We start from the raw sequence: 13,864 nt of genomic DNA on the forward strand, positions 1-13,864 counted from the left end.
AAAAAGGTAGTGAGCACTTGTCATCTAGCCCCCAAGAAAAAGCCTTGGAAGACAGTCTAGTGAAGGTCAGAGCAGAAAGTGCTGTTTTACCAAAACTAATATTTGCTGTAAAAGTACCATATTTGCTGCCTACATAACATTGGAATGGGGGCCATGCAGCTTGATTTGTCATGAAATGAGTGTTCAACACAGATGTGCTTTTAAAAGTCAGGAGTGTTTAGAGCTATTTAAGACATTTCAAAATAGCAATTTGAAATATAACTATAAAAATTCTTAGTATAATTCTTTAACCAGTTTGTTGGTTTACATGAGAAATTCATACACTCCACTGAGATGGCACTAGGGTCAGCCCTTTGAGTTGCTTTCTCCAGGAGATAAGATCAGACCAACTGCATCAGACCAACAGCCACCTGGCCCAGGAACCCCTCTCCAAGTAGTCACCATAAGAAAATGTCTAGGGAAAAATAGTAATAAGATGAGCTTGTATGATTCTTCTCCCTATGACTGTCCCACCTTTTCCCTAGTTCCAGCTCAGGCTTGTCCTGAATCAGGTAGGTATGAGGGTTATGAGCACTTATCTTTTTGCAATAACTCTCTCTTCCTATTAATCATTCAGTCTCCCTTGGAGTTTTGGCACCCACAAAACATCCTGTGGTAAAGACTTGACTCTTCAGGTCAGCCACTTGTTGTTTAGAGAACCCCATGTTTTCGTTTGTTCTGAATCTGGGTTGATGATCTTCACTTGATGCCTCTCAGTTCTCATATCAGCTGAGTTCTGTCCCTATTTACCCTTCCCATGATTTTGTAAACTTCTAGCCTATCCACCCTTACACATCTCTTCTCTAGTCTTGCATCTTCCTGTACAAAAGGCTTACCACACCTTGGATCATCCTTGTTGCCCTTTTTTGAAATGTTTCCAGGTCTACTATAACCTGTTTGAGATAAAAGAATCAAAACTGTACAGAAAATTCAAGGAGGTACAAAAAAGTATACAGTGGCACAATGTTCTGTTTTGTTCCCCATCATGTTAATAACTCCTAACATTTATTGTGTTGGGGTTTTTAACCATCACAGAGCACTGACCACTGTCAGTGTTTTCAGGTATTTTATATAACCCCAGATCAAGCTCCTGAATTATATTCTCATGCTCCCTCATCTCTTATCTGGGCTATTATTTTATATATGGAGTTATAATTGTTTTGTTCTTACGTGCATCCCTTAACATTCATCTGCACTGAATTTCATGTGTAATTTTTTTTGCTCTGTCACTCAGTCTTACAAGGTTCTTCTACACATCTTCACAGCTAGTCCTGCTCCTTATTAATTTGAACAATTTAATGCCATCAGCAAATTTTGGCAGCTCACAGCTGACCCCCTTTTTCCAGGTCACATATAAATCTGCTGAATTGCACAGACCCCCAAGGAGCTCCTCTGCTGCAAGAACTACACATTTTCTCCTGCCCTGGTTCCTGACTTTAAACCCATGTAAGAATTTTCCCCCCTGTGGGATGGCCAAGAGTGCTATTCTGGGAGGTAGCAAGTGAACATCCCTACTCTGTGCTAAGCTTCATGTATTCACCTTGTTCAGCTGTGCTCTGTGTCTCTCACACATTCCATTTGAAACCACATCTCTGACTTTCTGTAACTACGTCAGTAACGTTTCTGCCCCAGAGACAGGAGATATACAGATACGCTGCCTGTTTGCCTACACCCATTCTTCATGTACCAAGTGCTTGCTAAATTAAAAGGGGGTCGACAAATACACCAGTGCAGTTTTCACAAGATGCTGTTATCCTGGTTTCAGGGTAAACTAGAGCCTGGTGTGAAAGACTGCTGCAGAGACCTTTCCTGCTTAAACGTGACTGCCTGACACCAAGCACTACACAGGTGACCAAAACCTGAGAAGACAGACATCACCTCCACCAGTTGTTTTCATTTACTATACAGTCTTGATGTGACCACATCTTTTTCCACATGACTCTTCCTTTATTTACTGCACAGAATAATTGGGTTTCACTTTGCAGTTATTCAATAGTTTGTTTTTCCCCTTTCCCTGCATGAGGCACAATTTGATCCCTGCTCTGGAGAAAGAATTAGTCACTGCCTCCTGTTTTTTTCAAGGCTGTCATCCCTATCAGATCTCTGAGCATGTCAGAAACATTCAGATGTCAAATGGGGAAAAATACGTGCAAGCCCTGCCAGAGTTTAGACATGCAGCTGACTGCTGCCACTTGAAAGAGAAGCACAACTGAGAGCCAAACCTGGTTTGCTTCTTTTATCATCTGTGGCACCAGGGAAGAAGATGGGACATTTTGCCCAAGGCTTTCCCACATGCCTCCTGACAGCAGAAGAGTGAAAGAGAAAAACTTGGGTTGTCATTATGGGCTTAGAAATAAAGGCTGCTTTGGGTCCTCTACCCATGAGCAAAAAATCGACCTCTTTTTCCTCTCAAGGCTAAAATACAGAGACACTAAATCTTCTCAAATAAAAAGTCACCAGACCTTTTTCCAGCATAATCACAGCAACATTTTCCATCACAGCACCAAGGAGATGCTGGCTGGGAGGCAGTCCTTCCCCCACTCACAGCAGGGCTATCAGGAAAGCCACACCAGGTCAGTTGCAGATTTGTCTAGCCTCAGTCCCCAAACCGTCCCCAAACCGTGGGTACCTTTTCCTACGCAGCATCGCTCTCCTTTTGCCTCAGGTCCAATCCAAACCCCCCATGGTGCAGTCTGTGGGCATTGCCCCTTGATATACTGCCTGGAACTAGTGGGGGGGATTTGGGTCCTTCATTTTTGAGATTATTTTTCAAGTCCTTAAGCACTTCAGCCTCTTCTGTGCCAACCATGCCTAGATTGCCTCCCCCATCTGTGAGCAGATCCGTATTTACCCTGAATTTCTTTTAGCAGCTACCATACCTGCAGGATTCCTCCTTGTTACTCTTAGAAAGTCTGTCTCAAGTCTTTGCTCCAGCTGGGATTTTGTCTTCTTGATTTTATCCTTAAGCACACAAATGACCCTTTTATACTCCTATTTTCTGTCCCCACTTCCATCTCCTGCATGCTCCCAGTCTTGTCCCAGTTGTCTTGAAATGCTGTTTTTCAAAGATATTCAACCTGAGGCAGACAGCTGGTATGGAAAAATTACAGCCCAGTCATAGCTTCTTAGAGTTGTAACGGAAACAAGGATCTTATAATGAGCAGGGTCAGGAAATTTTAATAATTAGTAACTCTAGCCTTCCTACCTATAATTATTTATTGTCACCTATTACCGCTGGCACTTGCTATGCACTGGCCAGAGCCATATAATCCTTTTAAGCAACCTTGAAATGTATTTGTTACCTAAATAAATATAGCATTGATCTACCCTAGTAAATGAGTGTGCACTTGCTCTGTTTAATGTTATTGTATTATCTCCCACTATTTCTGCAGCCCTAGTAATTTTTACTTTATTTTCATTATTTTAGTCTTTTTCCCCTGCCACACCTCATTTTATGCTCTCTAGCCCTTGCTGAGTTTTCTATTTGGATTTTTATTATATCTAATATCACTTGCCTGTACTCTGTTCCACTTTTTCTCATTTGACCTCAGGCTGTTCCCTGCCTCGCAAGCTCCCTCTCCCTTTATTTCCCTTCCTCTACCTCGCACACATGCTGCTCCCCTGCATCCCTCTCACACGCAATCAGTTCCTATCTTCACCTTTTTTCTCAGACACAGCTCTTCTGACTTGACACAAGCTCTCATTCATACCCATTTTATTCCAGCACAATTCAGTGTCACACATTACCTTCCCTCCTGGTGCAGGGAGGGACCAGGCTCAAGTGCAGCATTGCCCTGAGGCACATTCACTCCCTCACCCTCTCTACTAACCTCACCCCTCATCCCCACAGCCAGCAGCTATCCTGGGCAGCCTGTGTTTGGCAGTCCAGCCCCACGTGCAAACATGTCCTCAGTCCACCCACAGAGCCACCAGCCTTTTGGGGCTCTGGGAGAGCTATTCCTGTCCCTTAGCTTCAGTGGACAGACAGGAGATGCTCTAAGCAGAGCTGCTCCTGCATCCAGACCTGAGCTGGGTTTGTTGGGTTTTTCTCCCTCTGCAGGGACCCAAGATTACTGTTTTACCCCCTAGAAAAATCATGAGCCTTTCCTGGAGGACTGAGGTCAGTAAGTCATACCCACTCCTCCCACCCAGCTGCTGTAAAGCAGCACAAACATCTACCCCTCACTGTTTCTGGATGCCACCAGCAACAGCAGGAGGGACACCATGCTGAGCTCCTGCAGCAGCAGCCAGGGAAAACAGTAAGTCCAGCAAACTCAGAGGCAAAGCCCCCACCCCATAGTTTCTCATGAGCCTGGGCAAGTTGTTCAGTTGCTTCACAATCCCTAACAAGAACAGCACTTCCCTGAACCTAGTTAGTCTCCCCCGCCCTGAAAATATCTAGAGAACCATGAATATTGATAAGATAAACAGGATTTAGGAATAGGAATCCAGAAAGCTGCTGGGGAATGTTTTCTATTTTCTTTGCCTGGGGGAAGTGCGATTGCTATCCGTTGGCTTTGGCAACATCCACCCACGCAGAAGGGAAAATAGAGGGAAGCTGGCAGAGCAAGAGCTCCAGCTCAGGTCTACAAGGACATACCACAGCGAAATTTGCCCACAACAGATGCATGTTTAGAAAGTGCCTGGTTCCCATGGTGGCTGACCAAAAAGATAAATCCAGGAGCTGCCAAGCAGCTGAGTCTGCAGGATCGTCGTTCTAACAGCATCGTCCATTGAACTGATCAGTGAGCCCCACACAGAAATCCAGATCAGGCAGATGGTCCCCTATTGCCAGGCAGACCACTCAGTACAAGGCAAATGGCCTTTGTGCACTTGTCTTCTGAAGTGTTGCCTAATTTGTTTTTAGCTGTTCAAAAATTAAGTGCATCCTCAACCCTTTAGCTACTCTTGTTTGCTTGCTTCATTCTGTTAGTAAGTACTAAATATTTTAAAAGGTCTTACAAGGTACCATCTAACAGCAGGTTCAGTTGTTGCTGTGTTACACATTAATAATTGAAACCCCCCCAGAATAGCACATTGGTATAACCTTTATATTACACCTCTGTGTGCAGGCACACGGGAGACATCAGCAAAGGGCTTTAAGATTACGGTGAGACAGGTATGGACCTCCCCATTCCCACCTCCCTCCTCTCCCTCTCCACCTTCTGCCCCCGTTGCTCCGAATTTGAGCTGTCCCCTTCCCCCTTCCCTATGTGCTCCGCACACCTGGGAAGGCTGCTTGTCACTGTGGGAACACAGCAGCAGATAGGCAGTCGTGCCGCCTCCAGAGAAGTGATGCTTTATCACAGTGCCACAGGCTGACTGGCATCGGACGTGCAGGCATCTCCCTGCGCACTGAAGGGGTGAGAGACGGAGTTACTACAGAGGACAAGCTGTACATTGACCTTCCCTACTCCTGTAGAAAATTCCCTTTCTTTCAGGGGAATTCTCGTGAGCGTTTCAGCTTTTATTGCTAATAGCTGTCTTGTTTGCTGGTTCAGCAGCTCTCCTTCCACAGGCATCCTCACAGTTGTCAATATGTATCACCAGAGCCCTTGCAAGGGAGACAGATTTCCCAGACAGCTCTGCCAGCAGTGCAGAGGGTTCACCAAGCCCCACAGCAGCAGACCACAACTCCCTGCAAGCTTCTGCCGGGGATTGGGGCAGACACGCAAGAGGAACCTTTGTGCCTATAATTGACCTGTCAGCTTGCCTGTACATGTCAATTCTATGTGCAAACACTGCTGAACTAGGAAAGCATCAAGCCATCAGAAAAAAGAAAAAAAAAAAGTCATAGAAGTCATTTTGTGTACCCACAACTAAGGTCACAAAGGCAGGGTGCTGGGAATCTGCAAATACAACTGAGTATCTGAACCAGACAACAAAAGTCCTCAAATTCAAGTTTCTGACTACAAGACTTTTTTTTTTTAAGCACAAGAGCATAAGACTACAACATAAGTAAAAAAAAAAAGCAAACAAGAAGGCAGAAGATTATTACAGACTTAAGTGGAAACAACAACTTTGCCTCAAGTAACCTGGCATCAAAAGGCACTGCTGGGTAACAACGCTACAAACAACACAGGCAGAACTTTAAAAATAGTAACATGGGAATTATTAGCACACCAGCTTGCTATTCCCCTTCAGCTTCGTAACCCAAGAGGGCTCTGCTTCTGTTGAGCAAAATGCAAGGCACATACCATGGGTAGCATTAGCCTTGTAACTACAGCACTTCCCACACTGTTAAAAACAACCTTTCTTGTCTCTATACACTGGACTTCGGGGTTGTTTTTGTTTTCCAATTTAAAATATCAATACAGTTTTGAGGCAAGCTAAGTAAATTTACTTCAAGGTGAAACTACATGCGTGAGTTACACATCCTGTTTATTGCATTCGATCCAAGACAGTCAAGCAGCTCATGTCACCACAATGCTTTCCTGCCTCAGCTGCATTTATCCTGACAATACCCCTGTGACAAAACCAGCTCTGGACCATTACTGCAAGGGGGGGCTGATGAGCAGAAGTGACATTTCTCAAGGCCATCCAGGAGGCTGCTAGCTTAAAGCCCAGTGTGCAGAGCTGAAAAGATAAACTGCATGTTTTCTTTATTGCAGCCAAGCTCATTTGTATTGCAACTGCCTCCCTTCTGAACAGGTGAAATCCCCAGAACACCCCCCAGGTACATTACAGAAGTCATAGCTTGGGAGATCCCCGTCATTTCTCACAGGGTGATGCTGTGCAGCCTCTTGGCCGTGAGCACCAGCCCTCGGCTCCACCCGAGACCTATGCGTCTTCCTCGCACTATTGAGAGGCACCAAGATGCTGCAGCTGAACAGAGCCCTGAGGAAGAGGAGGAGGTGCAGAGGCAGGTCAAGGTGCCCTCCCCTGTGGGGCAAAGAAGGGCTGCCAAAGCAGGAGGGGGCAGTGTGTGGGCAAGGGAGGGAAGGCCAGACACCACAGCCTGGGGGCCACAGGTACAGGCATAGTGGAGTGCCCCAAGGGGGCAAGCACAGCAGAAGCAACACAGGACTTGCTCTATACCAGGTCAAGAATATTTTATCTGGCCTTTCTACTGAGCTGGGTCTAGCCCTGGCAACATCTGAAAGGAGGTGTGCCAAGGCAGCAATTAACATAGCCAGAGCAGCCAGTTTATAAGAGCAATACATGAAACTAAAAAGAGATTAAACACCCAAGAAACCCCACACATGCTACTTCCTTCCCAGAGCAGCTGCAGTGTTTTAATAGTGCATTTGAATCATCCAACTCTTTTCAGGCTGCCCAGCGGGCTGGAAACCTTGCAGTCAGGTACTCAGGTTTCTTCTTGCCTCCCAGCTGGGTCAGAAAGAGCCCCCCAGGGTTTTCTGCCATCTCCCAGACAGGCAAAAGCAGCTGGGCTCCAAAACCAAGAGTTAATGGCTTCATACACGAAACCCTTTAACAACACTCAGCGTCCGACGTTTCTTATTTCATTCAAGTCCATTAAAGCCAGCTCACACAGCAACTCATCTATTGCACTTGTCAGCAAACATTGTCTGAAGCTGACCTTCATTCAGGCCACAGCATCCCAAGATCTGATAACAACTCAGGCTTCCTCCAAGCCTCACCCTGAGCTCAGAAATGCACCATTTGGCTTGAGGATTTCAAGCTCTTTTTGCTGATGGCGAATACTGCATACCCAAGCCCTTCTCTTTATTCTTAGCTACTTACCAGTGACTGCCTTTGCTTGGTTCATTGATTTATTCCCTTCCTTAGCCTGCTGCAGATGACCTTGCTCCGTTCCACATGCCGGGAAGGCCACAAGAATCTCATATGCCCTGAACTGAGTCACGCAAACACACCAAAACACCTCTCCCCCTTCAAATAGCATAAAGTGCTGCATACACACTAGGGACAAAGGAGGAAAAAGTGTTTGGTGTTACACAGTTGACAATGTTACCTGCTGCATTTTAAGAAGAGTTGAGGTAACAGAAGATGCTTTGGGAGGGTTTTTTTATTTTAACCCATTATTTTTATATGGCAAAAGCACCTACTGCTTGCTATACAAATCAGATGTTGGTATTATCCTGTCAGAAAAAGGCAGTTTACATAACCATAAAATCTGACTTTTTATTATTTATTTACTGCTATAGCACCAAGCAGTCACAAGGCACTACCTGAATAGGTGTATACTATTTATTAGTCTTGTCAATATCCAAAAGATTTTCAAGAATGACCAGTGAGTTGGGAGTCTCAAATTCATTGTGTTCCAGGTGAGAAACATTGTGAAGAGAGTCATTGTTGTTTAAATAGTCCTTTTAAAGTGCCCCATGCTGGAACACTGGTAAATCAAGGACCTTCAAAATCAGTAGTTAATTATGAATGGTTCAGCCATTGGCCTTAAAAAGCTTGCAGCAGAATAAGCAGTGTGTGTTGTTAGTAAGAGAAAATCCTCAGTGAGGCTGAGCGAGCTTCAAGCTAGACTATATAGACTACAGGAACTCTATATTTGCCCATAGACTACTCTTCTGTGGCATAAAAAAAATGGTGTATCCCTAATGTTTTGGAGGGATAAAGATTATTTTCCCATTAATAATAATAAATACCTTAATCCTATTTAAACCTTTGAAATGTACCCAAGCAACAACAGTCCCTCAGCCGGATTCTCACTTGTTACATCCACCATAGCTTCCCCTCAGAAATTATCTTATACTGTAGAGGACACAATTATTTTTATTCTTTCAAAAGGTATTTTTAAAATACTACATTATTTATAACTCTTGCCAGTGAGCAAGTGAGAGGTGACAGAGGAGAGAAAGAGAGACACACATGAGCGAGGCTACTCAGCATTCATTTAGGTGGTCGTCTTACAGTAAAACACATTAATCTTCAGAAATTAAAGAAGTCAGTGTGCTGCTTCTGCCTTTCATGTGTTCAGCCTAGTCAGGGCCTTTGCTACCAGGAGGCAGGTCCAACTGGGAGGAAAAGATGTTAGAAAGCCACCGAATCAGCCAAGATACTCCCTGCAGATTTGCTTCTTTTTTCCAAGTCACTGACATCTTCCTGTACTCTCCTTGTGGATGCTTTTGACGTGTCAACTACTAAAAGGACTGATTCCACTCCTTTAGGAAACTAGAATAAAGGAAGAAAAAATACTGCTATACTGTTAAATACTAGCAGCATGTTGTTTAGGAAACTGCTGTCCTGAGAAGAAGCTCTGCTGTCAAAGCTGTGAAGGGCACCAGGACTTGAGATGAAGACTTTTCCTTTCCTTCTTCAGAGAGAATCACCACAATCTGTTTTGACAATGTGACCTGATATTAGACACAGGAGAGTTCGCATGTTTGTTTTCCTGCAGGGAACAGACTGTCCAGTACTCAAAGAGAGCCCCGTGAAGAGGAGAGGAAGTGCTGCTCCTTGCTTTTTGACACTGCTGTTGACTAAGCACCACTGACATGCCTGCCTGAGACTGTACAAGGAGGGAGCACTACCCACGCTATGGGACTTGCTGACACCACTTTAGGCAGCCTCTGTGTGAGCATGTGAAGATCTGTATGTTTTACCTGAGTCTCAACAGGAACACGTAGGCAGGTTGTGCTCACTGGAGCCCTTCTTTCCCTAGGCAGTGATGGATAGTACGCAGTCATGATCCAAGTAGGGAGAGTGGAAAAAGTAGGAATTAACAGCCCGTTTCTGTCATGGCAGTAGGTTAATGCAAAGTGCTGTCTTATACCCTCCTGTGGAAAACATTTCTCCAAAATCTGCAAAGACAGTCAAATAACAAAACAGCAGACACTAAGAGATATTTAGGTCAAAACAGGATGGATGGGACAGAAACCTCAGGCTGTGACAAGCTGAGTGGGCACTAGAACAAAGTAGAGAACTCAGTTCTGTTTAATTAATGCCAAATAGGGGAAAAATATTTTGTGGTATTTACTTTGAATATAAAACTTCACTCCTTTGCTATCCCTAAGTAAATAACTAAGTCTTCTGTGCACTCTCAAGGAATTGAGTTGCAAGCACTTACCTCTGCTCAGCTCCAAGTTGCCCAACATGTGATGAACAGGAGGGATCCCTGGCCCTCCCACACAGTCTTGTCCCTCCTCTGGGAACCCTTCCGATTCCCTCCATTACCCTAAAGCAGGGGGGTGTCCCTATGAACTGGAGAATAACATACTGTTTATTTTTAATATCTCCCAGCAGCACTTACGCACTTCTTAAATAAGATAATCCATGTCCAAAGATCGGCACAGAAAGCAACCCCTGGTTATCTGACTTTCCCTCAGCAGTAGAACAGCACCAGATCGTGTGGGAAAGATGTGTGGGTAACTGAACCACACACCTAATTTGTCATTTACAGAAAAAGGATATCATGAAAATGTTGTTGTTTTAGTTTGCTCCCCCTAACCTACGAACATGTGGCATAGAAAGCTGTGGATCCATCTCCCAAATTACACAGCTCAAATCTTCTGCCAAATTTTGAGCATCAGCTACCATTTATTAGAGTTGTTTGCTCTCAGTAAGTGGCACTTTTAACAATGAGAAGAACTCAAAAGACTTCCATGATTCACAGAAAGCCCAGCATCTGACAGCCTTTTCCTGCCCCCAATGGGCAAAATTTGGAAGTATAATTGGTTTGGGTGTTAGCTAGGCTCCACTGCAACACACTTCCAATTTAAACACATTTTAAAAAAACAGCTTGCTTCTCTCTATCCTCAACTATTTATTAAAAAAAAAAAAAAAGAGCTGTTTATTTCTATCACCCACCCAAGAACTGTTTTTTTCACCAAGGTACCTATGTACCACAACAAAGCATGGAATTGATATATGAAAGCCCCCTATCACTAACCCAACTTAAAAGCAGGTTGCTTTCTAGTTAAATTAAATGAGTAGCCTGCATTTAACTTGATAGCAGGTAAACTGCATCAGCTCTAAACCCAACTGATGCCAGCATATTTTAATTTTATCTAGCTTGTCTACCTCATGGGTTTCTGTGCACAAGCAGACATGGGGTCCCACTGGCACAAGGGGAGTTCCACAGATGCACCAAGAAGGGCACCATAGTGGAATAGGAGCACTGTCAGCTCCAGCATCTACAAATGTTATTTTCCTGATTGTCCCTGACCTTAATGTTTTTATCACAAGCCCAGTATCCTTCCTAGGATTTCTGTTCCTGAAATTACTGCAGATGGGAAAGGAAGTTTCAGTCCTCCATCAACAGAGTGAGCAACTTACAAGTGACCCCTGAGAAAGCATCTCAGCAAACAATCAATCCAATATGCATTATAAAAGATTCAGGACACCATAGCCTCAGAGTGTCTACATTACTTACCTCATAATTTTTGAGCATTTGAGACTAGCAAGGTTCAGAGAGGGAGGAAACTTTGAAAGAAGTAGAAGGTCAGCATATTCCTGTATCATACCTGCTGTTTGATCTGAGTTTCCAGTCCTGATGCATATTTGACTGCTGCTTCTCAATTTCTAGTTAACAAGAGTCAGTGGTTAGATACAAAGGCTCTGAACAGTCCCAATCTTATTTATTTTTTTAGAAAGCAAACCTCATACATGAGCCTGATCTGAGATATTGAACCAACTCTCAGAGTTTTAAGCATTTTCTTTCAGGTGCTTCCTGCCTAGAAAAAATAAACCCACTCTCCTAGAGATGATTCTGCTTTTATGAAAGAGATGTGAAGCTCAAGATTGGGACTAGGCATGATAGCCTAATTTCTTCAGCAAAGAAAACACTGCAATATTGTGGGTTACTCTGATTTATTTGATCATTCTTGAATCCCTGCCTAGTTATCTTTGCTGGTGCTGTAGAGGTAGCATAATTTTGACATACTTGAAGTTCTGTTGCAAAAGGGAAGAGAACACTAGAGATGAATTCTGAGGGAGGGGGAAACAGTTGTTAGAGCGGATACCAACTGCAACCGTAAATAAAAACCTGTAAGAAATACAGCTACTAAATGAATTAGGAAGCAGCTAACAAGATCAGAATTGAAAAAGTCATACTGATTTCAGGAAGTGCTCAGATTTTCAGATTTGAAAGGTAACCAGAAGGGGAAAAGTTAAGCAATTATCACTTCACTCAACCCTGGCATTAAAACTTCTATTTGAAGAGTTGACCTATATTTTTAAACACATTGTCCTTGTGCCAAGGACAGAAAATCCAGCCTCAAAGTGATTACGTGCTGAGCTGAATGCACAGCTTCATACATGAAGAAATAATCAATACAATATGTTAAGTGGCAGCTCTTGACCAAGGCACATCAGAGGACAAAAGAAAGAGGAGACACTTGAGGTAGACTATTAAAATTCCAAGGATTTACCATTATAAAACATGCACTGCTGTGGTACATTGTTGATATGGAAACAGAAATACCTTTGAGAGTAAGTACAAAGAGAGGAATCTTACACACAAGTTATAGCTTACATAGCTTATTTCCAATATGGGATCATTTTGTGCTTGCTTTAAGTCTAAACTAGCACCAGAAAAACTCCCCAAAGAAATATATTAAAGCATTTATGATGACTGTGAAAGTGGTATTAAAAGGACAGCTGGTGTTTAGGAGGCAGGAATTAAATGGGTCCAGATAAAAGAACATTAAACAGCTTCATTTTCTCTCAAAAACAGACATTAACAGTTGGTAATAGCATATGTACAGCTATACCTATTTGAAAGACTTGCTTTTTAGGTATATGTATATATCAGAGGAACAGAGTTATTTTTATGTTTGGGTTGGCAACAAACTCATGTCCCTCCCAAACAAAAACCATGCTTTTTCCTAATTTCAAGGCTGAAAAGCTGCAGTATTCCTTACTGGCAGTGGCAGCAGAGACTACACACACAGACACTGCAAAATGGAAAAGGATGATTACATCCTACCAATGCTCTGCCTCACATGCTGGCTTATTAGCAGCCTGAAGACTGGATTCAGGGTTGAGCAAGTTAGCTGATACATGATTACGCAAATATGCTTATATCTGCATTACTCCAGAAGAACCAGTGCTCACCTCTTCACAGGGCCACTGCCTGGACACAGTGCAAAGCCCCGTGGAGCCTGATTGAAGGTAGTTAATGTCTGATAAGTGGTGAGCTCAGGAGACACAGATGTAATTTTTTCTAAAGGACAGAAAGGTGGTCTCCATCTGAGAAGTTTGTGTGCCTGCCACCAGTTATTCCTTGTTTTATTACTTGCACTACACCCTCAGGTTTCTAAACAAGAACATTTGTGCAGCCCTGCAAACACCACTGGGGTGTCTTCCAGATATCTGGAGGGAAAAAAAAAAAATAACTGAAAGGCCACTCCCCCCCCAACATAAGAGAAGTTGTTTGATTAGCTCCAGGAACTTTGTTCTCTCCTTATAGTATGCAGTCACGTTGCATTCACACACTGATGAAGACTCACTTGGGAAAGTGAAGTAAAGAAATAAGGCAAAAAGTGAGTAAGCTCCAGCAGTATGAGGCCATAATTCAGAAGACACTAAAATTTACAGCTTCCTTTCTAGTCTTCTGAATTGATTAGGTGTTGGCAGCAGAGCCTCTGTGGCAGAATTCGCACCAGATGACACATTCCCACTTCCACTAAGTAGTAAGAAGTCCTTAATAGAAATAATCAAGCTGTTAAACTTGAAGGAACAGAGAAAATTAATGCAGGCTGTAGACAAATGCACCATGACAGTACTGGAGGCAATGGATGCTAAAACTGATTTAGTAACTACTGCTTTGGTAGGCCTGAAGTTAAGACTGGAGAGACAACAGAAAAGGCAGTTCATTGAGGATCACTAGTTGCAAGAACTAGGTACAAAACTGCCTGAGGGCCCACTTTAGCACAGGTTGAGTCCAACTCCA

Source organism: Strix uralensis, chromosome 3 (genome assembly GCF_047716275.1).
Source record: "Strix uralensis isolate ZFMK-TIS-50842 chromosome 3, bStrUra1, whole genome shotgun sequence".
In the NCBI taxonomy this organism is placed as follows: domain Eukaryota; kingdom Metazoa; phylum Chordata; class Aves; order Strigiformes; family Strigidae; genus Strix; species Strix uralensis.